The following is a 27083-nucleotide window of genomic DNA, read 5'->3' on the forward strand; positions in this document are numbered from 1 at the left end:
GGAGAAGGCGTGAACTCCTCCCATTGCTGCTTCACCAACTGTAATGGCCCCTTAACCTCACGGTCATTCACAAGTTCAAAGGGTGAAAAGCCCAGACTGTGATGTGGTACAGCCCTGTAGGCAAAGAGCAACTGCTGCAACACTAGGTCTCAATCACCGGAGTGCTCATTTATGAATTTATGTATCATGGCCCCTAAAGTTCCATTAAACTTCTCCACCAGGCCATTTGTTTGATGGTGGTAAGGGGTGGCAACCAAGTGGTTCACCCTATGAGCTTCCCAAAGGCTTTTTGTGGTCTCTGCCAGGAAATTAGTTCCCAAATCTGTAAGGATGTCAGAGGGCCAACTTACCCTGGCAAAAATGTCTGTTAAAGCCTGGCACACACTTTTAGCCCTGGTCTTGCTTAGAGGTACTGTTTCCGGCCGTTGGGTGGCAAAATCCATGAAAGTAAGTATGTATTGCTTTCCTCTGGGTGTCTTTTTCAGGAAAGAACCCAGAATATTCACAGCTACTCGCTGAAATGGAACTTCAATTATAGGGAGTGGCTGGAGAGGGCCTTTGACCTGGTCTTGGGGTTTTCCCACTCTTTGGCACACCTCATAAGACTGGACATTGATTGAAACGTCCTTGCCCATTCCCTCCCAGTGGAATGACCTCCCGAAATGGTCTTTGATTTTGTTCATCCTGTTCACCCTGATCATCCCACTAGGATGATTGTGGGCTAAGCCTAAGAGCTTTACCCGGTACTTAGTTGAAACCACAACTGTCTTTGAGGATGGCAGTCTTCCTGGTATCCATCGGAAAGAGTTTCCTTGTATAAAAGGCCTCTTTCTACAACAAACCGGGATCTATTAGAAAAGCTGAGAGGCGGTGGGTTGCTCTGTGCCATCATACAAGCTCCCTGGAGGCTTTCATCTGCTTCCTGCTTGGCCTGGAACTGTTCCCTTGATGCTGGAGACATCAGTTCCTAACTGGATTGTGGACTTGGGCTTGGTCCCTCTGGAAGCGATGTAGGTGATGGGGATGTTTCCATTGACTGTGAACCGCTCTCCGCTGGTGCACTATGTTTTATTTCAGGCTCCAGCTGAGCCTCTTGTGCAGGTTTAGCTGCTGCTGCTAGTGCAGGCTCGGTGGTACCCTCTGACATTGGAGTTGCAGACAGGGTTGCAAGTGCTGGATTCAGTGCTGGCAATGGTGCTGGGTTGCTCGCCAGTTTTGGCTCTGGGACTGGTTCTGTCTGGGTCTCTGGGACTGGATCCACTACTGCTGTCACAGACGTTGGTATGGGGTCCAGTTCCACCACGTCAGTCTGGGTCTCTGGTAACACTAACGGGGTAGAAGACTCAGGAACAGGGATAGGCGTGAAGGCTTGCCTAGCCTGGCTGCGGGTGACCATTCCCCTCCTCTTGACTAGCTTCACATGGTTGGCCAAGTCTTCCCTCAGCAGCATGGGAATGGGATAATCATCATAGACTGCAAAAGTCCACACTCCTGACCAGCCCTTGTACTGGACAGGCAACTTGGCTGTAGGCAAGTTTAAAGAGTTTGACATGAAGGCTTGAATCATCAGTTGGGCCTCTGGGTTGATGAATTTGGGGTCCACTAAGGATTGGTGGATAGCTGATACCTGTGCTCCAGTGTTCCTCCGTGTGATAACCTTCTTCCTGCCCACACGCAGTTTCCTTTCACTCTGAGAGTATCTGGGAGGCATCTGGGGACTTTTGGTATAATTCCGGTGTAATGAACTGCAATCCTTTGGGGTTCTTGGGGCAGTTGGCCTTCACATGCTCCAGCTTGTTACATTTAAAACATCGCCCAGCTGACTGGTCACTGGGGCGAGGTTGGTTGCTGGAGACTGATGTGGTGGGACGATAAGGTGTTTTGGGTTTTCCTTGGGATGTAGGTGAGGCCTTGGGCTTCCCCTGGTAGTAAGGTGTTGTCTTGGGTTGCCCTTTTGATACCCACTCCAACTGCTACTAGCTTTTTTCTTTTACGCCACCTCCACCCATTTGTTTCCGATCTGCCCTGCCTCAGTTACAGTTTTGGGCTTCCCATCTAGGATGTACCTTTCTGTTTCTTTAGGAACACTCTCTAAGAACTGCTCCATTTGCATTAGGAAAGACAGATCTTCCAGAGATTTAACACTTGCTCCTGATATTCAGGCATCCTAATATTTTACAATGTGGTAGGCGTGTCGGGAAAATGCCATGTCTGGTTTCCATCTTAGGGCTGTGAAACACCAATGGGCATGCTGGGGTGTTAGCCCCATTCCAATTCTGGCCTTTTTAAAAAAAAGTTCATAACTGTTCATGTGGTCTTTAGGCATTTCAGCTGCCACCTCTGCTAAGGGTCCACTGAGCTGTGGCCTCAGTTCCACCATATACTGGTCTGTAGAGATGCTGTACCCAAGGCAGGCCATTTCAAAATTTCTAAAAAGGCCTTTGTATCATCACCTACCTTGTAGGTGGGGAATGTTTTGGAATGGGGAGAGGTACCTGGAGAAGGACTGATAGGGTTATTTGGTAGACCCAGCTTAGCCCTTTCCAGCTCTAAGCGCTTCAGCTCTAACTTCGTATCCAAGCATTTTGCCGCCATTTCCATCTCCAAGTTCTTCGCCTCTTTTCTCTCTCCGCTTCCGACTCCAATCGCTTTAAGTCCTTTTGTCTGTTATGTTCTTTCTGTCTCTCTTCAGCTTCCAATATGGCTAATTCCACTTTCTTTTGGACCTCACTTTCCATCATCTTTGCTAGCCCTCCTGCCTTAGCCTAGCCTAGCCCAAGAGCTAGGAAAAAAAAATCAGCTTGTGAGTTCCCTTGCTATAGCTTAACTACTCTTCCCTCAGGCAAAGGAGAAAAAAAAAACCTCCAGCTGCTCTCAGCTAAAAAAAATAAAATAAAATAAATGCTACTAGTAGTTGGAGTGGATATCAGAAGAGGCAACCTGAGACAACATACCCTGACATACTCCTATAATGTCATTTTACCTCTAGCAAGCATAAAATCACTCATGAGACATAAGACGGGGACATAAGTCTTAAGATTAGGTCAGGTATCAACAATTTTCAATGGTGCCCTAGTTTTTAAAAAAATGACTGGTTCATTAAATAAACCAAGTAATTCCTGGGCTTTTATGAGCACAGTTGTAAGTAGCTATTTATTATCATTTGTCTTACAGTTACACTTCCAAGCCCCAACTGAGATTGAGGCTCTGTTGTGCTAGGAGCTGTACAAACACACAGTAAGAAACACTCCCTTCCTTGAAAAGCTTACAATCTAAACTGTCTGGGCACACAGAAGATAGGAAGAGAAAGAACTTGAAACGTGACATGACTTGTCCAAGGTCACACAACAGGTCATTAACATAAGAACGACCATACTGGGTCAGACCAAAGGTCCATCTAGCCCAGTATCCTGTCTTCTGACAGTGGCCATCAAGTGATCCATCCCATGTTGCCCATTTCCAGCTTCTGGCAAACAGAGGCTAGGGACACCATCACTGTCCCTCCTGGCTAATAGCCATTGATGGACCTATCCTCCATGAACATATCTAGTTCTTTCTTGAACCCTGTTATAGTCTTGGCCTTCACGACATCTTCTGGCAAAGAGTTCCACAGGTTGACTGTGTGTTGAGTGAAGAAATATTTCCTTTTGTTAGTTTTAAACCTGCTGCCTATTAATTTCATTTGGTGACCCCTAGTTCTTGTGTTATGAGAAGGAGTAAATAACACTTCCTTATTTACTTTCTTCACAATTTTAAGATTTTATATACCTCTATCATATTCCCCCTTAGTCTTTTCCAAGCTGAAAAGTCCTAATCTTATTAATCTCTCCTCATACAAAAGCTGTTCCATACCCCTAATCATTTTTGTTGCCCTTTTCTGTACATTTTCCAACTCCAATATCTGTTTTTTTTTATATGAGGTGACCACATCTGCACACAGTATTCAAGATGTGTGCTTAGTATGGATTTACACAGAGGCAATATATTTTCTGTCATATTATCTATCTCTTTCCTAATGATTCCCAACATTCTGTTTGCTTTTTTGACTACCCCTGCACATTGAGTGGATGTTTTCAGAAAACTATCTACAGTGACTCCAAGATCTCTTTCTTGAGTGGTAACAGCTGATTTAGACTCACCCCTACTCCAACTGGGAGCTACAGAGCTCGTTCTCCATCTCATGGGGGAAAGGGCTTTACTGAAGTTATTTCCTTACTCCCAGAAAGAAGGGGAGGCTAGAGATCATTGTGGAGCTCAGAGAGATATCTGAATGTATTTATGTATAATTCAAGATTCAGTATGGCCATCCTGGCCTCAGCAATCCCCTCAATGAATTAAGGTGATTGGTTTGCGGCCCTCATTTTGAAGGATGCATGTTTTCATTTGGACATTCACCCAGCTCACAGGAGATTTCTGCACTTCACTGTGGGCCCAGAGCACTTTCAATACTGAATTCTCACCTTTGGTCTCTTGATGGCCCCAAGGGCTTTTAAGAAATTACACTCATTAGCATAGGCACTAACTTTTTGATTCCCAGGGTGTGCTTGACTCCTGTCCCCTGCAGGTCCTGCCCCCACTCCACCCTTTCGCACAAGCTCCTGCCTCTTCTTGTCCCCACTCTTCTCCCTCAGCGCCCCCTGCATGATGCAGAACAGCTGATCACGGTGAGCAGGAGGCACTGGGAGGGAAGGGGAGGTGCTGATCAATGGGGCCACTGATGGGTGGGAGGTGTTGGGGGGAGGGGGCGGCGTTGATTGTGGGGCTGCCGGTGGGGCTCAACACCCACCATTTTTTTCCTGTGAGTACTTCAGTCCCGGAGCACCCACAGAATCAGTGCCTATGCCTATTAGTGGTTGTGCATCTTTGCAAATGAGGCAGCCCAGTATTTCCTTACTTGGACAATTGCCTACTATGGGTCAGTCATATTAGGAAGTGCAATCAGCAATCATCTCCTCACCTGAATTCTTTCATGCTTTTGGACTTCAAGTAAATTTGGAAAAGTCCTCTTTTACCCCTACCCCTATAGGTTATAGAATTTATCAGATTGAATCTGAACTCAATCACAGCACAGGCTTACTTACCTCAAGGCTGATTCCTTGTGATGAGGGACCTCATCACCCAGCTCCTTCTCAGCCCTCAGACTATGGTCTGGTCCTGCCTGGTGCTGGTAGGCCATATGGCTGCCTGCACTTACATCATCTCTTTTGCAAGGCTGCATCTACTGATGCCTCCAGGTCTGGCTAAGGACAGTCTACGGTACAAGCAGAGACTCTTTTGATGAGAAGGTCTAGCTTCTCTGGAAAGTTCTGACATCATCCACTTGGTGGGAGACCAGGATAAAGTATGTATTGGTATCCCCTTCATTCCCACACCACTTACAAAGACACTCATCACAGATGCCTCCCTACTGGGATGGAGAGTGTATCTAGATGACCAGACAGCTCCGGCTGCCTGATCCCTACAGGAATCCAGGCTACATATCAAACTTCTTGAGCTTCGGGCAGTACATGAAGTGTGCAAGACATTCCTATTCCTATTTGGTCCTGGCATGTTCAAGTCAGATCAGATAACATGACCAGGGTCTATTATATAAACAATCAGTGAGGAGCGTGATCTATCCCGCTCTTGCAGAGAAGAGGTCCAGCTCTGCAACTGGTGCATCTGGCAGTTCCACAGAATTCATGAGTGGGAATTCTATCCGTCAGTACTGTGGTACCTCTTTCATCAACGGGGTTGTCATAAACAGATAGCTAAGGGTTAATGTCTCTTTCACCTGGAGCACCTGACCAGAGGACCAATTAGGAAACCGGATTTTTTCAACTTTGGGTGGAGGGAATTGTGTGTCTGAGGTCTTTGTTTTCTGGCTGCCTGATTTCTCTGAGCTTTGGAGAAGTAGTTCTGTTTTCTAATCTTCTGTTTCTAAGTGTAAGGACAAAGAGATCAGATAGTAAGTTATATGGTTTCTTTTCTTTGGTATTTGCATGAATATAAGTGCTGGAGTGCTTTGATTTGTATTCTTTTTGAATAAGGCTGTTTATTCATATTTCTTTTAAGCAATTGACCCTGTATTCGTCATCTTAATACAGAGAGACCATTTGTATTTTTTCTTTCTTTTTTTATATAAAGCTTTCTTTTAAGACCTGTTGGAGTTTTTCTTTACTTCAGGGAAATTGAGTCTGTACTCACCAGGGAATTGGTGGGAGGAAGAAATCAGGGGAGATCTGTGTGTGTTGAAGTGGCTAGCCTGATTTTGCATTCCCGCTGGGTGAAGAGGAAAGTACTTTTTGTTCCAGGACTGGGAACAGAGAGGGGGAGTCACTCTGTTTGGATTCACAGAGCTTGTGTCTGTGTATCTCTCCAGGAGCACCTGGAGGGGGGAAGGGAAAAAGGATTATTTCCCTTTGTTGTGAGACTCAAGGGATTTGGGTCTTGGGGTCCCCAGGGAAGGTTTTTCAGGGGGACCAGAGTGCCCCAAAACACTCTAATTTTTTGGGTGGTGGCAGCAAGTACCAGGTCCAAGCTGGTAACTAAGCTTGGAGGTTTTCATGCTAACCCCCATATTTTGGACGCTAAGGTCCAGATCTGGGAATAAGGTTATTACAGGGGTGTCCCATCCTAGGACTTTTTTATAACATAGCAGAACAAGCACTGCCCAGCTTATTGCTCTAGAGCTGCCCAGGGTCTCAAGTCCAGATGGGAAGCCTACCTGGTACAGTGGTTGGACCCGCTGATGTATGCCTCCCCTCCTATTCCTCTGCTATCCCTCATCCTTGGGAAAATCAAGCTGGACAGGTCAGCCGTGATCCTGATACCTCCCTGGTGGCTGAGACAGGTCTAGTTCATCATCATCTTGCAGCTGGCCTCCGACCCATGCATTCACCTATAGGTGTTCCTGGATCTACTCACACCGAATGTAGGAAGGACCAACCACCCCATCCCATCTTCCGTCCATCTGGTTGTGTGGTTTTTGGATTGATAACAAGCATAGAGAGAGCTTGTTCACAGGATGTGCAATCCACGCTTAATAAGAGTAGTAGCCTTTCTACAAGGAAGTGCTATGCTGCAGAGAGGAAATGATTCTCCTTTTGGTGTCAACAGCACCACGTACCTCGTCAGGAATTGGGAATCCAGCTCATCCTGGAATATCTTTGTCATAGTTTCAGAGTAACTGCATCTGTATCTCCTGCTCTGTGGTCCACTCCCAGGAGTTCCCAGTCACGTCTCAGAACTCCAGCCATCACCTGCCTCTGTGCGGAGATCTTGTTTCACTCCCTTCTGACCGGATGGTTTAAAGAATGGTGCCCTGCTTTACACTGTGATATCCCCAACTAGTCACACTGCCTACCGACCAGCACCTGTGCCTGGCTTTTTCTCTCAGGGCTATGACCAGTGTATTTCTAAGCAAGCACATTTATTCTTAAGATAAAAGAATTATAGATAAAACATAATAAGAACAATAAATTGATTTAAACACATGCTAAACATACCAGGAGACACCCATCAGCCTTATGGGGCCCTAGTGGGCCAAAGTCTTTCCAACTCTTCCACAAGGGTTGGGGCTTCCATTGCACAGAAGATCCTGTCCATTTCCCGGATCAGAAAGAAGGCCTTGAGTCAGTTTCGATGCATCTCCAAACCTTTTATTTTTCTGTTGGACTCTGGAAAACTCAGTTTGAACCAGTATATGCAAGCCTCCCTGGGGAGTGGTAATGTTGGAGGAACCTGAGTGATTCACCTTAATCACCACCTACTGGTTTTGGTTCCTGGAGAAGTTGTAGTAACCCTCCTCTTTGGAGTTATGTATAACCCTGGCCTATTGTGACATATCAACTTAATGCAACATGGCCCTAAAGACATTGCCTGGCATTGCAATATCTTTCACAACCTTCTCTTGCTAAAGATGTCTAGCATATCTGTTCCCTAAAGGTACATATGGCAGCCATTAAAGCCCTTCATCCTCTGGTGGAGAACGGCTCAGTGTTTACCCATCCTACTACTGTGAAGTTCCTAAACGGTATCACAAAGACATTCCATCTGACATCTAAACCTGCTCCTACATGGGACTTGAACCTCATCCTTTCTGCACTATTTGAGCAGTTAGCTTCTTGCATCTTTCTACACCTATCTGTGAAGGTTGCCTTTCTGACGGCAATTACCTCTGCTAGGAGAGTAGATGAGCTTTGGGACCTTATGGCAGACCTTCCATACATGGTCTTTCATGGAGATAAAGTATCTTTGCGGTTGCATCCCAAGTTCATCCCTCAGGTGCCTTCTGAGTTTCACCTAAACCAGATTGTTCACATTCCAGTGTTCTACCTAAAGCCTCACCATAACATGAAAGACAGAAGGCTCCACTCACTGGACGTATGCAGGGTTACTCATAGACTCATAGACTCTAGGACTGGAAGGGACCTCGAGAGGTCATCGAGTCCAGTCCCCTGCCCTCATGGCAGGACCAAATACTGTCTAAACCATCCCTAATAGACATTTATCTAACCTACTCTTAAATATCTCCAGCGATGGAGATTCCACAACTTCCCTAGGCAATCTATTCCAGTGTTTAACTACCCTGACAGTTAGGAACTTTTTCCTAATGTCCAACCTAAATCTCCCTTGCTGCAGTTTAAGCCCATTGCTTCTTGTTCTATCATTGGAGGCTAAGGTGAACAAGTTTTCTCCCTCCTCCTGATGACACCCTTTTAGATACCTGAAAACTGATATCAGGTCCCCTCTCAGTCTTCTCTTTTCCAAACTAAACAAACCCAATTCCTTCAGCCTTCCTTCATAGGTCATGTTCTCAAGACCTTTAATCATTCTTGTTGCTCTTCTCTGGACCCTCTCCAATTTCTCCACATCTTTCTTGAAATGCGGTGCCCAGAACTGGACACAATACTCCAGTTGAGGCCTAACCAGCGCAGAGTAAAGCGGAAGAATGACTTCTCGTGTCTTGTTTACAACACACCTGTTAATGCATCCCAGAATCATGTTTGCTTTTTTTGCAACAGTATCACACTGTTCACTCATATTAAGCTTGTGGTTCACTATGACCCCTAGATCTCTTTCTGCCATACTCCTTCCTAGACAGTCTCTTCCCATTCTGTATGTGTGAAACTGATTGTTCCTTCCTAAGTGGAGCACTTTGCATTTATCTTTATTGAACTTCATCCTGTTTACCTCAGACCATTTCTCCAATTTGTCCAGATCATTTTGAATTTTGACCCTGTCCTCCAGAGCAGTTGCAATCCCTCCCAGTTTGGTATCATCCGCAAACTTAATAAGCGTACTTTCTATGCCAACATCTAAATCGTTGATGAAGATATTGAACAGAACCGGTCCCAAAACAGACCCCTGCGGAACCCCACTTGTTATACCTTTCCAGCAGGATTGGGAGCCATTAACAACTACTCTCTGAGTACGGTTATCCAGCCAGTTATGCACCCACCTTATAGTAGCCCCATCTAAATTGTACTTTCCTAGCTTATCTATAAGAATATCATGCGAAACTGTATCAAATGCCTTACTAAAGTCTAGGTATATCACATCCACCGCTTCTCCCTTATCCACAAGGCTCGTTATCCTATCAAAGAATGTTATCAGATTAGTTTGACACGATTTGTTCTTTACAAATCCATGCTGGCTATTCCCTATCACCTTACCACCTTCCAAGTGTTTGCAGATGATTTCTTTGATTACCTGCTCCATTATCTTCCCTGGCACAGAAGTTAAACTAACTGGTCTGTAGTTTCCTGGGTTGTTTTTATTTCCCTTTTTATAGATGGGCACTATATTTGCCCCCTTCCAGTCTTCTGGAATCTCCCCCGTCTCCCATGATTTCCCAAAGATAATAGCTAGAGGCTCAGATACCTCCTCTATTAACTCCTTGAGTATTCTAGGATGCATTTCATCAGGCCCTGGTGACTTGCAGGCATCTAACTTTTCTAAGTGCTTTTTTACTTGCTCTTTCCTTATTTTCTCTTCTAAACCTACCCTCTTCCCGTAAGCATTCACTATACTAGACATTCCTTCAGACTTCTCAGTGAAGACCGAAACAAAGAAGTCATTAAGCATCTCTGCCATTTCCGAGTCTCCCGTTACTGTTACCCCCTCCTCATTGAGCAGTGGGCCTACCCTGTCCTTAGTCTTCCTCTTGCTTCTAATGTATTGATAAAAAGTCTTCTTGTTTCCCTTTATTCCCATAGCTAGTTTGAGTTCATTTTGTGCCTTTGCTTTTCTAATCTTGCCTCTGCATTCCTGTGTTATTTGCCTATATTCATCCTTCGTGATCTGACCTAGTTTCCATTTTTTATATGCCGCCTTTTTATTTTGTAGGTCACGCAAGATCTCAAGGGTAAGCCAAGGTGGTCTTTTGCCACATTTTCTATCTTTCCTAACCATCGGAATAACTTGCTTCTGGGCCCTTAATAGCGTCCCTTTGAAAAACTGCCAACTTTCCTCAGTTGTTTTTCCCCTCAGTCTTAATTCCCATGGGACCTTGCCTATCAGCTCTCTGAGCTTACCAAAATCTGCCTTCCTGAAATCCATTGTCTCTATTCTGCTGTACTCCTTTCTACCCTTCCTTAGAATTGCAAATTCTATGATTTCATGATCACTTTCACCCAAGCTTCCTTCTACTTTTAAATTCTCAACAAGTTCCTCCCTGTTGGTTAAAATCAAGTCTAGAACAGCTTCCCCCCTAGTAGCTTTATCAATTTTCTGAAATAAAAAGTTGTCTGCAATGCAGTCCAGGAACTTATTGGATAGTCTGTGCCCCGCGGTGTTATTTTCCCAACATATATCTGGATAGTTGAAGTCCCCCATCACCACCAAATCTTGGGCTTTGGATGATTTTGTTAGTTGTTTGAAAAAAGCCTCATCCACCTCTTCCGCCTGATTAGGTGGCCTGTAGTAGACTCCCAGCACGACATCACCTGTGTTTTTTACCCCTTTTAGCCTAACCCAGAGACTCTCCACCCTTCCGTCTCCTATGTCCATCTCCACCTCAGTCCAAGTGTGTACATTTTTAATATATAAGGCAACACCTCCTCCCTTTTTCCCCTGTCTATCCTTCCTGAGCAAACTATACCCATCCACACCAACATTCCAGTCGTGTGTATTATCCCACCAAGTTTCAGTAATGCCAATAATGTCATAGTTGTATTTATTTATTAGCACTTCCAGTTCTTCCTGCTTATTACCCATACTTCTTGCATTTGTATAAAGGCATCTAAGATACTGGTTTGATCTTGCCTCCCAGCTTCGCCCTGACCCTCCTTCCTCTCTGCCATTATAGCCCGTGCTCCCTCCTGTTTCCAACCCATCTCCCAGGTCTTGTTCCCCACTTACCTGTGGGCTTTGCTCACCTGTCCCCGTCGAACCTAGTTTAAAGCCCTCCTTTAAGAAGGTTCTAGCCTTCTGCTTGCACAGAACAAGCCAATTTGGAAGTCTCCAAGGTTGTTTGTTGTTATTGTTGAAAGAATGAAAGGGGAAGCAATCTCTTCCCAAAGACTTTAGGTGGATTTTCACTTGTATCTTCCTTTGTTAAATTTTATAGAAGCTTCCCCTCCTCTCAGACTGTCATAGAGTCATAGATTCCAAGGCCAAAAAGAAGCATTGTGATAATCTGGTCTGACCTCCTGTACAACACAGGCCATAGAACTTCCCCAGAATGATTCCTAGAGCAGATCTTTTAGAAAGAACATCCAATCTTGATTTAAAAATTGTCAGTGATGGACAATCCACCACGGCCCTTGGTAAATTGCTCCAATGGTTAATTATTCTCTTAAAAATTTACACCTTATTTCCCGTCTGAATTTGTCTAGCTTCAATTTCCATTTACTGGATCATGCTATACCACTCTGCTGGATTGAAGATCCCATTATTAAAGATTTGTTCTCCACACACTGAAATCAACCCCCTTAACCTTCTCTTTGTTAAGATAAATAGATTGAGCTCTTTGCGTCTATCACTGTAAGGCAGGGTTTCTAATCCTTTAGTCAGTCTTGAGGCCCTTCTCTGAACCTGCTTCAACTTATCAACATCTTTCTTGAACTGTGGGTCCCAGAACTGGATACAGTTGTAACTATAGAGCCCTCGTGGCTAAGATGGAGTCTGCTTTATAGGGTAGCTCCGGCCAAGAAAAGGCGTGTGCAGGAACGCAGCAGGGAAACTCCTTTCCACCCCAGGAACACCCATTCCAACCACTTTGCCCCTCCCACCCCGAGTAAACATGCAAGCGCGCGCACACACACACACACACACACACAAATAGTATAATGAGTATAGGAAAGGGAAATATGTATTTACAGAGGGATGATTGGAGAAGAACAAGGGCAGAAGATAGGGGGAGTGGTAAATCAGGGTTACAGTCAACATGAGGACCCACGGGACCAGGGTACCACTATATGAAAGGGCAGGGATTGAGCGATGTGTCTAGATTCAGAGGTCAGGAATCCTGGGCAGCGTTCCAGTCCAGCAGTGAGTTGTTGGGTGCTTCCGGTCACCTTCAGCACCAGTAAACTTTCCCCAGGAACCCCTTCTGGTGCCCTCTTCTGCCTCTCTCTGCAAACCCACATAAAGCAACAACCTCCCTATTTAACTATCTCCAGCCTCCCTCCTTATTCCCAGTGCAAGGTCTCATGCAGTTCTGGGTGATGATGACACCAGATCTGGCTCCAGTTTGTCCTTCTCAAGTGATTTTTTCCCAGCACAGTGCTCCTCCTGGCTCCTGTTCTTGGACATCCCTGGTTGGTTGTTCTGTTCTTCCCTGGCTTGGGCAGATTCTTGTCTGCTTCTGTATGTGATGGCCTGAGCCCTGTAGGCCTCTTGTCTGGAGCTCCAGAAACACAAACACCCCTGTCGCTCTCCCTACCTCAACTCCCCTTCCTCTGGAACAACCAGCACTTCTTCCTGGAACAACCAGGCCTTCCTCTGTCTCAGGACAAGCTTTTAAGGGAGCTGTACTTTCTAAACCCTAATGGGGTTACATTCCATTTGTGGTCACACCAGTGCAAACTCATCAAGGAACTAAAAACAGTCAGAGGGATTCTTCTTCAACAACCCCAGAAGAAGAACCTAAGCTGCTTCAGTGGCTTCCCTGTAGGGAATTCCTCCCTCAGAAATATGTTGTATGGTGACTTGGGGCTCCAGTCACACTTCCACCAGATGTTACAACCTGATTCAAGCCTCGGCTGTTGATGCTTCCTTTAGTTCAGTGATCCTGCAGTCTGTGGTGCGGGACTCTTCCTTGCACCCTCCTCCTCAATAAGCCCAGCTTGGGAGTGACCCATTGTGAATACACATCAAGATCAGTACTCAGGGAAGAAAGGAAGGTTATTTACCTTACAGTCACTGGAGTTCTTCAAGATGCATGGTCCCTATGGGTATTCATGAGCCATCTTCCTTCCTCTCTGCTCAGGTCCTGGTATGATTTGTAGTAGAGTAGGAAGTGGAGAATCAGTCAGTCTGTACCAACCCTTATGCCCTCAAGTGGGAGCACAAGGAGGTGACGGGCACAGGAGTGGACCAATGGACCAATTCTCTTTTGCACATGTCTTGAAGAACTACGGCTACTATAAGGCGAGTAATCTTCCTTTCTGGTTTTGTATTGCCTCCAGGAGTTGCCTCTGCAGCTCCCTGTCATTTCTGGAACTTTTATTGGCCACGGTAATGCTGCCCTCGGAAACTGTCATGCTGTCCTTTGCAACTTCCACAATCTCTTTGAAGAGGTCCGTGGATGTTTCCCTTTTTATCCTCAAATACTGCCCCCACGTCTCCACTATTTTCAGTTGTTTTTGTGAGTCCAAAATGTTGACTGCAAGGGACCGTTAGGATCGTCTTAGTCTTTCCTGCTGAAACTGTTCCACTGTGGTTATATAATTAAAGGACTGGAAAATTCAGGCGCCAATTGAGTTTAGGCATCTACAGGAGTCAGTAGGAGTTTTGTGTATTGTAGTGGAACTCAAGACTAGGACTTAGACACCTAAACACCTTTATAGATCTGGGCCCAAATTCCTTCCATTTATCTAGCTACAACCAATTAACTCATATAATCATAGAATCATAAAAGATTAGGGTTGGAAGAAACCTCAAGAGGTCATCTAGTCCAGCCCCCTGCTCAAAGCAGGACCAACATCAACTACATCATCCCAGCCGGGGCTTTGTCAAGCTATGCCTTAAAAACCTCTAAGGATGGAGATTCCACCATCTCCCTAGGTAACCCATTCCAGTGCTTCTCCACCCTCCTAGTGAAATAGCATTCGTAATATTTAGCTTAGATCTCCCCCACTGCAACTTGAGACCATTGCTTCTTGTTCTATCATCTGCCACCACTGAGAACAGCTGAGCTCCATCCTCCTAGGAAGTTGAAGGCTGCTATCAAATCCCCCCTCACTCTTCTCTTCTGCAGACCAAACAAGCCCAGTTCCCTCAGCCTTTCCTTGTAAGTCATGTGCCCCAGCCCCCTAATCATTTTGGTTGCCCTTCACTGGACTCTCTCCAATTTTCCACATCTTTTCCATAGTGGGGGGCCCAAAACTGGACACTATACCTTGATCTGCTGGCAATGCTCCTACTAATGCAGCCCAATATGCTGTTAGCCTTCTTGGCAACAGGTGCACACTGCTGACTCATACCCAGCTTCTCATCTACTGTAATCCTCAGGTCCTTTTCTGCAGAACTCCTGCTTAGACAGTCAGTCCTCAGCCTGTAGTTGTAGTGATGCATGGGATTCTTCCGCCCTAAGTGCAGGACTCTGCACTTGTGCTTGTTGAATCTCATCAGATTTCTTTTGGCCCAATCCTCCAATTTGTCCAGGTCACTCTGGATCCTATCCCTACCCTCCAGTGTATCTACCTCCCCCCCCCCACCCCCCGCTTAGAGTCATCCACGAACTTGCTGAGGGTGCAATCTATCCCATCATCCAGATCATTAATGAAGATGTTGAACAAAACCAGCCCCAGGACAGACCCTTGGGGCACTCTGCTTGATACAACCTGTCAACTAGACATCAAGTCATTAATCACTATCCATTGAGCCTGACAATCTAGCCAGCTTTCTGTCCACCTTATAGTCCATTCATCCAGTCCATACTTTTTAACTTGCTGGCAAGAATACTGTGGGAGACCATATCAAAAGCTTTGCTAAAGTCAAGATATATCACGTCCACTGCTTTCCTCATATCCACAGAGCCAATTATCTCATCATAGAAGGCAATCAGGTTGGTCAGGCATGACTTGGCAAACTCCTTCAATGTGAATCCGGCTTTTACAACATTTGACACCTCTCCTTTTCTTTCTTCTGCCATTACTTCAATTGCAATCCCCCGTATATTACTACAATGCCAGATGCCCTAGACTTTTTGTGCTGCTCAGCGGATCATTCCCAATAGAGTCAATATTTTCTTGCTACACCCTTCCCCATCTTTGTACATCCTGTCCCATCACAATAAGCATAGTGACACAGTTTAAAAGGATTTCTGTTTTGTCTGTTAAATCCCTTCATGTAAATTAACTCTGCAATTCAGCTAATCCAAAAACAACAGCAATTTTTTGAAAGCGCTATTAGAAGAGACAAAACAAGTCTAACACATCAACTGCACTGATCATTGCCAGGCCAGGAAGTCCATGTTTCTTTTCCAATCAATAACAGGATTTCAAATGTAAATATGTCAAATTTATTTCAAACTAATTAAAATAATAAAACATGTCTACTTAAAAGCTCAAGAGCAATCTTTTCTTTTGGTTTTATTCTAACATAAAAAGTGTAGAGTGCTTTTTGTTATAATAATTTATTTTTTTTCCCTGAAGGAAAACATGAATTCAGCATCTGGTTTTCAGTGAGGTCTTGCTCTTTCCTATTTTTTCCAGCTGTGTTGGCTCTTTATCTGGAGGGCTCCTCAATCAACCATCCCAGAAGAAGAACTCATTCATGCTGATCGGATGCCCCTTGGCCACCTTCCCATTTCAGAGACAGGAAGAAGGAGCAGATACCACACAAGAACCTGCTCATATGGAACCAAACTGTCCCCTCTGCTTGTAGGCAAAGGGGATGAAATGCTTGCAAATATCTATCAAAAACGGTAAGCACATAAGGACAGCAGTATCTAGTCTCTCTGAAAATGCAGAGTCCCCTCAAAATTCCCACCCATGTTTACAGCTCTGTGTTCTCTTGGAGTTGTAGCCAAGCAGAGGGAGATGAAGCTGGGGGATGAAGAATTAGTGTTGACTAGTGGACAGAGCCCTGGATTGGTAGACACTAAATCTGGGTTCTTTTCTCTGCCTGGCCACTGATCTGCTATGTGACCTTGGGTGTGTCATATCTATTAAGAATATAAGGTCTTGTGAATATAAGGGCTGTCTCCTATGGCAACCGGATCTTGGGTGGGGCCTTTAGACACGATTGTCAGATACATTGCCACAGACAGTACTAGCTTCTTTAGAAAAGTCCTCTGACATCCATCTGCACTGTTGGCAGGTGCATGATAGGCCCATGGTGCAGCAGGGCAACCCCTCTGTCCAAGTGGCCCAAGATTCATGGATTTTCCTTGTAGATTTCAGGATACACAATAGGTTTGAGGGCCCTGCCCTGTGGCCACTGCCTACCCATGGGGAAGTTCTAGAGCCTGAGTGGGACTTAATTACATGTTTAAATTTAAGTATGTGCTTAAGTGCTTTGCTGAATTGGGGCCTAAATCTTGAGTCAATTTGAATGGCTTCAGTGGAGTTACTCCAGATTTATGCTCATGTAACTGACAACAGCATCTAATCCTCCTGTGAGTTTAAACAGAGTTTATGCAATATCTTCCTGTGTTCCCTTGGGCTTTTCTGTGGGAAAGCATACTCTGGCCAGTGGACAGCTGCTCTCTTTTGTCAGTCTATCTCATTATTGAGGAAGTGTCTAGCTGAAGATTAGGATTGTATAAAAAAAATCATAGATTGTAAAGCAGAAGAGAGGATTATAATAATCTAGACTGATGTCCTGCATAACACAGGCCACAGAATGTCACCAACCCATTCCTGTTTGAGGTATACGGTGCAGAATCCACTATTATTCCAGGTTAGTTGTTCCGATGGTGAATTACCATCACCATCACTAAAAAAATTGGACTTTATTTCAAAAATTATATCTGCTTGCTGTGAAGCTCACATTTGCCTTGTGGAAATTTTCAGTGCAGGCTTGGCCTACCTTCCAATAGACTGGAAAGGAAAAAAAAGCTGGGAGAAGTCCTTTCTCACATGACTAGGGAAAAAGTGACAAAGAGTCCTGTGGCACCTTATAGACAAAGAGACATATTGGAGCATAAGCTTTCGTGGGTGAATACCCACTTCACCCACGAAAGCTTATGCTCCAGTACGTCTGTTAGTCTATAAGATGTCACAGGATCTTTGTCACTTTTTACAGATCCAGACTAACACGAGTACCCCCTCTGATACATGACTAGGGAAGTTTATGAAAATATTCCCACTCTTGCTAACACTGGAGGTAGCACTGGCCATGTTAGTGCACAGAGTAACTGATTCTAATCTTATTATGTCATTAGATCTCTATGTTCTCAGGAGTATAACCACTTCAGTGTGGGGATTTGATGGCACACAGGCTTGGCCAGAGAGATCAAATGATTACTAGGGGAAGTGGAAAGCAAACAAACAAGAAACTTCAAACTATTAAAAAAAACTGGCAGAGGGCTAAGTCTCAGCTAGTGTAGAATGTGAGGTGAGCAGCAGGGGAAAAGATAAAGGGAAATGGAAGGAAAGGGAAGTTGAAATGTTACTTGTTTAATGGGCTTACGCTCTGTACACAGTCCACACAGCAACTGGTTCACACAGAATTGTTGCTTTATTGTTTGTGTCAGTTTTCTTCCTTAAGAGAATTAAGCTTTTTGACCTGTGCCCCCTTACTAGGAAGTTTGCTAAGTGATTGAATTAGATGCCAAGAGTAAAACAGTGAAATAACCACAGAAGCACTGAAGTAAAATTGGTAAATCCTGGCTGGTGAGCTATCTTTTTTCCACCATTGACACTTCTGGGAGTAATATTATTGCACAATGCCAGCAAGACTTCGCTTTGCGAGTGTTTGTGAAAGGATATTTACAAGATGTAACAGAGTTCTTTAATATGGGGTCAGGGCCTAGCTGTACCCTGCCTGAGAAGCACTGGGAGTTATAGTTCCTGGGACTGCTTGAATTTATAGGCAGCAGCAAGGTATGCTGGGATGGGAACAATCTGAATAAAAGCAGCTAATTTGCCTAACACTGGTCAGAGAGCATGCAGGGGCAGGACTTAGAAGAAGGTGAAGGAAGTTGTGTTAGCAGGAAATGGACAAAGTTTGTTATGGATGTTAGCTTTAATTTTACAGGCCCATCTTTAGGGACTGGGAGACCTGGTGTCTGAGTGAGAGCAGCCCCTCAGTGAAATGGCTACAATGTAGGCAAGGCTGGGGGAAGACTTTGCCTGGTTTTGTGACTTTTGAGTTGAACTCTGGTTACCAAAGTGGAGCTCTAATTTAGCTGGCAGGCTGTACTATCACACAGAGAGGTAGCAGCATTACCTTGGCATTGAGGTAAGACCCTCTTGCACAATCTTTCACCATGCTGCTTAAAATGGTGGCTTTTTATTGTTGCCTTCCTGGAAGTTCTGCTTCTCCTCTTGTCTCAAGTATGCTGTAATCTGGTGAGCTGTCATACCAGCCCAGAAAGGAACCAATGTCACACCCAAGTCCATTTCAGGCTCTTGCCTTAGGGGACAATTTATCTTTCATACACAAAAACTCCTAAATAATGCAAAACTAAGCAATCCCTATGCCCAGTACAGGCTGCAGCCCCCAGAAAGTTTTCTCCTACCTCTCTGAGGGTATGTCTACACTGAATAGAAAACTCTGCAGCAATCAGTCTAAGACCCTGGATCAACTGACTTGGGCTCCCAGGGTTCATGCTACAGGGCTAAAAATAGCAGTGTCGATTTTCCCATTTGGGCTGGAGCCATGACCCAGCCCTCCCAAACCAGGTTTCAGAGCCTGGCCTCCAGCCTGAGACTCATGGCTGTTTTTTAGCCTCATAGCATAAATTTTATGAGCCCAAGTCAATTGACCCAGGCTTTGAGACTCACTGTGGTGGTTTTTTGTTTTGTTTTGTTTGCAAGGTAGACATAACCTCAGTCTCTGGAAAGAGGAATTACCCTTCCCTTAAATCCCGCATTGAGTCTTGTGACAGGCACAGCTCTTAAACCTATCCTGGCTGTTTTATCCTCTCACAGACTCACAGCTTGTCCCTCTGACATGATTAGAAAGGGCAAACCTCTCTTGCTAGATAAAAAAAATGCATCTGACCTCTTCGTCAGCATTTTCATCTTGGGACTGTGCCGAAGAGAAAAGAGACACCCTTTGGAATAGAGGACCTGGGATTTCTGTGAGTATCCAGTGCTTAGGGGCTGCATACCACAGGGGGACACTTTGAAGGGAGTCAGTGACTGGGGTGCATCTGTTGTCATCCTGCAAGGCAAAGACAGGGCTGGTGTAGCTCAAAGGAGAATGCTTGAATGGCTGACAGGCTGATTGTGTTAGGGAGCTAACACCCAGCTAGTAAGACATCCTCCCTTGCTCTGGAAGGATAGTTCAGTGGTTTGAGTATTGGCCAATTAAACCCAGGGTTGTGAGCTCAATCCTTGAGGGGGCCACTGAGGGCAAAAAAATCTGGAGGCAGATAGCAACAAGGTGATTCACAGTGCTGGGTGCCTCAAAGAACATCACATCGGGCACCACCTTTACATTTAAGCATTGTTACAAAAAAATGCATGTGCATGCTCACCCCAGTTCCCTCTCCTTCATCAGGCTCTTCTGCACTCATCTGGCAGGACTGGCTACCTGTAGTGGAGTCTCAAACTGGTCCTGCCTTGCAGCATGGCTACATTCCCCCTGCTGTTCACAGCAGGGGTCTCTGTCTCAGGCTCCTCTGAGGTATCCAAGGTGATCTACAGGGTGCTGGTGGGGTTCTGTCAAGTCTGGCATGCAGTTCCTTGAAGAAGAAGCAGGTCTGTGGCTCCTCATCAGATCTGTTGTTGCACTCCCTGGCCTTGTGGTGTCCCTGGTGTAGTTCCTTCACTTTCATGTGACACTGCTGTTGCTACCTGTTGTATCCCCCGTGCGATCTGTTCATAGATGTCCACATTTCCATGGCTGGTCCATAGCTGTGTGTGTGCACAGCATCTTCTACGTACAGGCCCAGAAGATCCAATACTCCCCATGTGCTCCAGGCAGGAGTGTGTCTAATGTGTGGAGCCAGCGTGGTCAGCTAGGCAGCTGCACACAACAAGCGTGAGCTGCAAAGTGTTCTCACCAACATGGGCAATCAGGAAATTTCAAAAACATGTCTGGGCTTGAAAGGGGGAGTGTGGCTTCTGGTCTCTGTGACCCCTGGGCATCACTGTCTCAGGTAATGGGGCATTGTGGGACAGCTGCTGGAGGACTATTTGGATAAGCACAAGTCATGCAATGTTTGCACTTGCACTGTGTCAACCTCAGTAGGTTGACCATGGCTTCACATTGTTCAGGAAGGGGGGTTTATTGCATCGCCGTAATGGGACGATTATGTCGTCCGAGAAAAACTTGATTGTAGACATATGCACAAATTAGTTGAAATAAGGTGACTTGCATCGCTCTAACTTTGTAGTGTAGACGGGGCCAGGGTTTATGTCTCCTGGAGTTGCACTAGACCAGAAATACCATAAGGAGAGAGAGGATAGTTCAGTGAGTAGAATACTAGCCCATGACTTAGAAGGTCTAGGTTCAGGTCTCTGCTCTGCCGTAAGCTTTGACTGTTAGTTTAGGCAAGTCATATAGTCTCTCAGTTTCGGTTACCTATAAAATGGAGACAATAACACTTCTCCAACTTACAGGGGTGGTGTGAGGATAAATATGGTAAAGACAACAGGTGCTCAGATGTGGCAAAGGGGGCCATACGAGAGTCATGGATGGAGAAAAATCTGTCTCTCTAGCAGCATCTTGTTCTGGGACAAAATTAGGACAAATGTAGCACAGACTGCAAGAATAAAAGTTAATTTTATGTACGGCTTGGAAAGGGCCTGTTTTAAGTTTTGAATGAAGGCTCAGAGCAGTACACAGGAAACATTTTCAAACTTGGTCTTCTAAGTGAAAAAGTGTTCTAATCATTTATTTATTCATTTATTTGGGTTTTTGAGTCATTGAACTGACACCATTCCTGGTGAAGTCTCATTTAACTGTGGAAAATCAGCACTTCTGAAAATCAAGCTATATTTATTTAGATGCCTAAGGTTTAGAACCATCAGGGCAACATTTTCAAGCTTACTTTACTGAAACTGGCACACCCACCTTAATTATCTGATATCTTTTCCTTGCAGGCACCATTATGTCCCTCTGTGATTACTATCACTTTTTGCCCACAGGTATTACTGTAGCTCAGTTGGCCATCTGGTACAGAACACAGGCTGTGAAGTCACACAACAGGATTTGGGCTCAGAACCAATGATGATACTATTGGAACACTGACAGACCCTGGTCTCAGTGGGCCAGATCAAAACCGGGATCTCTGGAGCTAAATGCATGAGTCTCTACTGCATGAGGTAAAAGCCACATGGCTGTTAGCTAAGGCTGTAGAGTAGACTCATTAATCTCTCTCTAAGTGGTATCCGTGCCACTAGATGGGACAGAGTACCACCCTCAGGAGGTGTGTGAGTTACACTACAATGCGGGACTAGAGATGTGTTGCATTGTTAAATGTGCTGTGATTTGGATGGGTTGATGAACTGAAGTCCTTCCTTTCTCTAGTGACTGTCCAGGATGGAAGTTAAAAATCTAGTGTGTTCCTTATCCACTCTGTTCCTCCACATAGCACAGAAAGACAGTTTTAAGCCAGTGTTCCCCCGTCTCAAGAGAACAAGAATATCTGCTCTCCAACACTTTATTAAAAATGATCATTTGGTAACAATGACTGCTCCAGATTTATTGTCTTGTAAAGTGCATTGAGACACCAAGAAATGAAAGGCACTGTGAGTTACAGAAGACAGCTGAACAGATTCTGCTATCTTTAAAAAAAGAGATGCTGAGAATTTGAGAAAAAAATCAAAGAAACAGACTTGTGTGCAATTTATTTAGCTGTGTTCTTGTTTTCACTTACATTCCTGGGTTAATATTATGAGTAGGGCCCTACCAAGTTCACAGCTGTGAAAAACACATCATGGACTGTGAAATCTGGTCTCTCCAGTGAAATCTGGCTATTGTGGGGAGAGTTGGGGTATTGCCACCATTACTTCTGCACTGTCTTCAGATCTGGGTGTCTGGAGAGTGGAAGCTGCTGGCCGGGTGTCCAACTCTGAAGGCAGCCCCACTGCCAGCAGCAGCACAGAAGTGAGGGTCGCACGGTATGTGGAGGCACCACTTTTTGCAGGGGGCCAAGGCCAGCCACTTCCCAGGATACCACGATAAACTGGGTGACGTGGTCACTCCCCCTCGCGCACAGCCAACCCAAGACCCCTTTATCCCTGAAGTACTGGGCCCGGAGCCGGGGAAGAGCAGAGCTGGGGGCACCCTGTCTGGGGGCTCCCTCTCTGTGCCTGGCTCCAGCTGCTAGTCCCAGCTGGGCTGGGCAGGGATGGCACTTCCTCTTCCCCTGCACAGGCTGCTCCTGGGGCTGGCTCAGACCCACCTTCAGGAACCGGTTGCAGGAAGCTCTGCGACTGCTGGCTGGGAGCCCAGCTCTGAAACCAGCGCTGCCACCAGCAGCGGTAGTAGCCTTGTGACTGCACCCCTACAATACCCTTTTGGGTCAGGACCCCCATGGTCACAACACTGTGTAATTTCAGATTTAAATATCTGAAACTGTAAAATTTATTATTTTCAAAATCCTATGATCATGAAATTTACCACAATAAGAACATAAGAATGGCCAATAAGGTCAGACCAATGGTCCATCTAGCCCAGTATCCTGTCTTCTGACAGTGGCCAATGCCAGGTGCCCCAGAGGGAATGAATAGAACAGGTAATCATTAAGTGATCCATCCCCTGTCACCTATTCCCAGCTTCTGGCAAACAGAGCCTAGGGGCACCGTCCCTGCCCATCCTGGCTAATAGCCATTGATGGACTTATCCTCCATGAATTTATCTAGTTCTTTTTTTGAACCCTGTTATGGTCTTTGCCTTCACAATATCCTCTGGCAAGGATTTCCACAGGTTGACTGTGCATTGTATGAAAAAATACTTAACTTTTGTTTGTTTTTAAACCTGCTGCCTATTGATTTCATTTGGTGACCCCTAGTTCTTGTGTTATGAGAAGGAGTAAATAACACTTCTTTATTTACTTTCTCTGTACCATTCATGAGTTTATAGACCTCTATCATACCCCCCCTTAGTCACCTCTTTTCCAATCTGAAAAGTCCCAGTCTTATTAATCTCTCCTCCTATGGCAGGCACTCCATACCCATAATCATTTTTGACTGTGAATTTGGTAGGGCCCTAATTATGAGTTGAAATGACTTATTTCCCCCCCTCCCACCCCTGCCCCTTGATCAAATCTGATTGAGGTCCATATCAAGTAAATCATTCTAGTTATCTGGCGTAATTTAAAGGGCATGTGTTATTATCCTTGTTTTGTTCACATTAGGACCTGATCCAAATCCCACTGAAATCAATTAAGAAACTCCTCTTGCCAGCAGTTCGCTTTGGATCAGGCTCTTTGTGCTCTGAGCTTGACCGGTCTTGTACACACAGTAGCTGGGAGTGTGCTTCGCAGCATGGGGAGATAGACACATGCTAGGGCTGCTGAAGCTAGTGCACTAAAACTAGCTGTATGTACCCACTGGGTTGGGTGGCATTTTTACTTGGGCGGCTAGCCTGAGCTGCCACCCATGCTGCTGCAGCAACATTGCTATTTTTAGCATGTTAGCTCGAGCAGAGCTAGTGCTTCTGTCTACCCGTGCTGGGAAGCGCACCTACCCAACCACTGTGTAGCCATAGTGTAAGCTCTTTACAGGAATAATGCTAGCTCTTTGGAGTAGATACTCCACCCATTCTTTTGCTGTGTATATGCTGTAGCAGCATAGGAACCGCACTGCAGCTAAGCCACTGTAGTTAGAAGCTTCCTGTATGGTAGGAAGATGTTTTTCTGTTGATGTAGGTAATCTACCTCTCTGAGAGCCGTTAATTAGCTCAGTGGGAGAATTCTGCTGTGTCTACACCTAATTACACTGCACCCTGTGAACAGGGGCGGCTCTAGGGATTTTGCCTCCCCAAGCACGGCAGGCAGGCTGCTTCTGGCGGTTTGCCTGCGGAGGGTCCGCTGGTCCCGCGAGACCAGCGGAATCTCCACAGGCAAGTCACAGAAGGCAGCCTGCCTGCCGCCCTCACGGCACCGGCAGAGTGCACTCTGCGGCTTGCTGCCCCAAGCATGCGCTTGGCGTGCTGGGGCCTGGAGCTGCCCCTGCGAGTGAACATTGTTTCACAGCCCTGAGCAATGTAACTAGGTCAGCCTACATTTTAGACGTAGACCAGGCCTCCTTATATGTAATTATTTCTTAATTTTATTCTAAAAGACAGAGAGGGATCACTAATTGATAATAGCATGGCACATAATAGAGATCTTCTGCAGGGATGCTACATCTGTACAGAACAACAGATTAATCCCTCTGAACTTTGATCTCTATAGTTTTAGTCTGAGGCCTAAATCTTTCTGTCTTTAGGAATCTGTACAAAAGATCAGAGGAGACCATTGGTTCATGAACTCTAGATTACATGTACGGATTATATAAATGTTAAAACTGTCAAAGTAACTGAAGACAATTTACAAAAAAACCCAAAAAACCTGCACCAATCTGGAAGAAATCTAATGTGTTGTTCAGATAGTCTAAGGCTTGGCATAATATTAACTGGCTTCTACTCTCTTTTTGTGGTCTCTAGATGCAAATAAAGCCAAACAAACAAAACTGAAAACCCTTTAGAATGCAGAATGTCTAAATGATAAATTTAGACCAGGGGCTTTTCAAGTTTCAGACTGAAAACCAATCAGTCTTTTTCAAATGAAAGTAACTGCAAAAAGTATTCAAAATACTAATTGGGTCAAGAAATTTGCTTTAGTTGAGAGCAAAGGACTATTTTATCACATCAGATCAGGTCTGCAACGAGATTGTAATTTCCAATTTCTGTTTCTTCTCTGAAGTGCCTAGTATCTTTTTGGATGCTGAAGAAAATAATAAATCCACAGTGCTAGAGCTGAAATTATAAAGACCAAAGACATCTTCAATTTCTGCATAACAAGGACAACCCTGGAAGCATTAGGAATACTCAAACTGTTTTGCAAACCATAAAATTGCTGTCTATTTTCTTTTCTGGTTAGAGTGGGACCTTATCTTAATACATTTATTCTTCCTTTGCATGTAAACCTGTTGTCTTAAATTTGTGACATCCCATAGCAATGCATTTTGAAATTACAAACAAGCAATTTGATTAGCAGTGTCACACTAACTGTTTTAATTATATTTGGAGTATTCCATGTCCAGCCCTGGGAAGCTAGGAGTTTTCATCTATTATAGTCAAATTTATGCTTTCCTCATTTCATTCACATGTGGACCAGAACCTCAGCAGGTGTAAATTGTCATAACACCACTTGATCATTGCCTGTTAGCTTCACTACCTCTGGGGCACCTGGCATTGGCCACTGTTGGTAGACAGATACTGGGCTAGATGGACCTTTGGGCTGACCCGGTACGGCCATTCTTATGTTCTTATGTTATGTTACCATTGACATCATTGGAATAATACTGTTTTACGCCAGCTGAGGTGCTAGCCCACAGTTTCTGTATATTTGTTGTTCTGTTTTTGCATACAGTTTTGCTTATTCCTCCACTAACGACACATCCACCTCTCATTTAAGTCTGTGAAAAGACCTCTGTTAATGGGGAAGGATTTGCTTCCCAGTTCCCACTTGGTGTGAGGAGGAGGCATGGCCCTCAAAGCCAAAAGAAGCCAAAATATCCATGGTAATGAAAAGCCTGCAGATCTTGGAGTATCTGAATAAGGCTGAGGCTTTCACATTGAGTCCCTCTGCACTACTCCCTGGCCCTGGTGATGGCCTTTGGAGGGTTGGCATTTGCAGTACAGAGCAATATTTGGCATGAAATAATGGTATGTTTTATTCCAACTTAACAAAAACATTTATCTTTGAACAGAGACCAAGCAAAAATTTGATGAGCAAAAGTTTCAGAAAGCCACAAACAGCTGATACTAGAGGCTAGATATTTAGTGGTTTTAAGGCCTGGTCTACGCTGGTGGTGAGGGAGAGGGGGTCGATCTAAGTTACACAACTTCAACTATGTGAATAACATAGCTGAAGTTGATGTACTTAGATCTACTTACTGCGGTGTCTACACTGCGGTGAGTCCACTGCTGATGCTTCCCCATTGACTCTGCCTGTGCCTCTCGCCCTGATGGAGTACTGGAGTTGACGGGAGAGTGCTCGGGGGTCAATTTATCGTGTCTAGACTAGACGTGATGAATCGACCCCCACTGGATCTATCACTGCCTGCCAAACAGATGGGTAGTATAGACATACCCTTAGACACTTAGTGGATATCTATCTGCATCTTTAGGTACTAAAACCTCCAAAAATCTGGCCTTCGTAGAGTAGAATGGAAACACTTATGGAACTTTACCTGTAGTTATCACAGCTGTTCCTGTGCTAATGTCTATTATTCTGCATGAGGACATGTACATCTTCCATTAAGACACTGTTCAACATTCTGTCTATGCCTTTCACTACATCATCCTGTGGCAGGGAGCACAAGTGTGTGGCTCTCCAACTGTTGTATTTGCTTCAGACTCTGGAGCCCAGGCTCTGGGACCATCCGTCCTCATGGGATCCTAGAGCGCAGGCTCCAGCCTGAGCCCCAACATCGACAATGCAATTAAACAGCACCATAGCCCAAGCCCCTTAGCCCAGATCACTTGGCGCTGGCCAGCAGTGGGTTTTTGATTGCACTGTAGCGTGTAGTCAGACCCAAAAGGGCTATAGGGTAACCTAATGCTAAGCAGGAGGTAATCTCTCTCATCCACTGAAATAATGGGTC

This window comes from Gopherus evgoodei, chromosome 2 (genome assembly GCF_007399415.2).
Source record: "Gopherus evgoodei ecotype Sinaloan lineage chromosome 2, rGopEvg1_v1.p, whole genome shotgun sequence".
In the NCBI taxonomy this organism is placed as follows: Eukaryota; Metazoa; Chordata; order Testudines; family Testudinidae; genus Gopherus; species Gopherus evgoodei.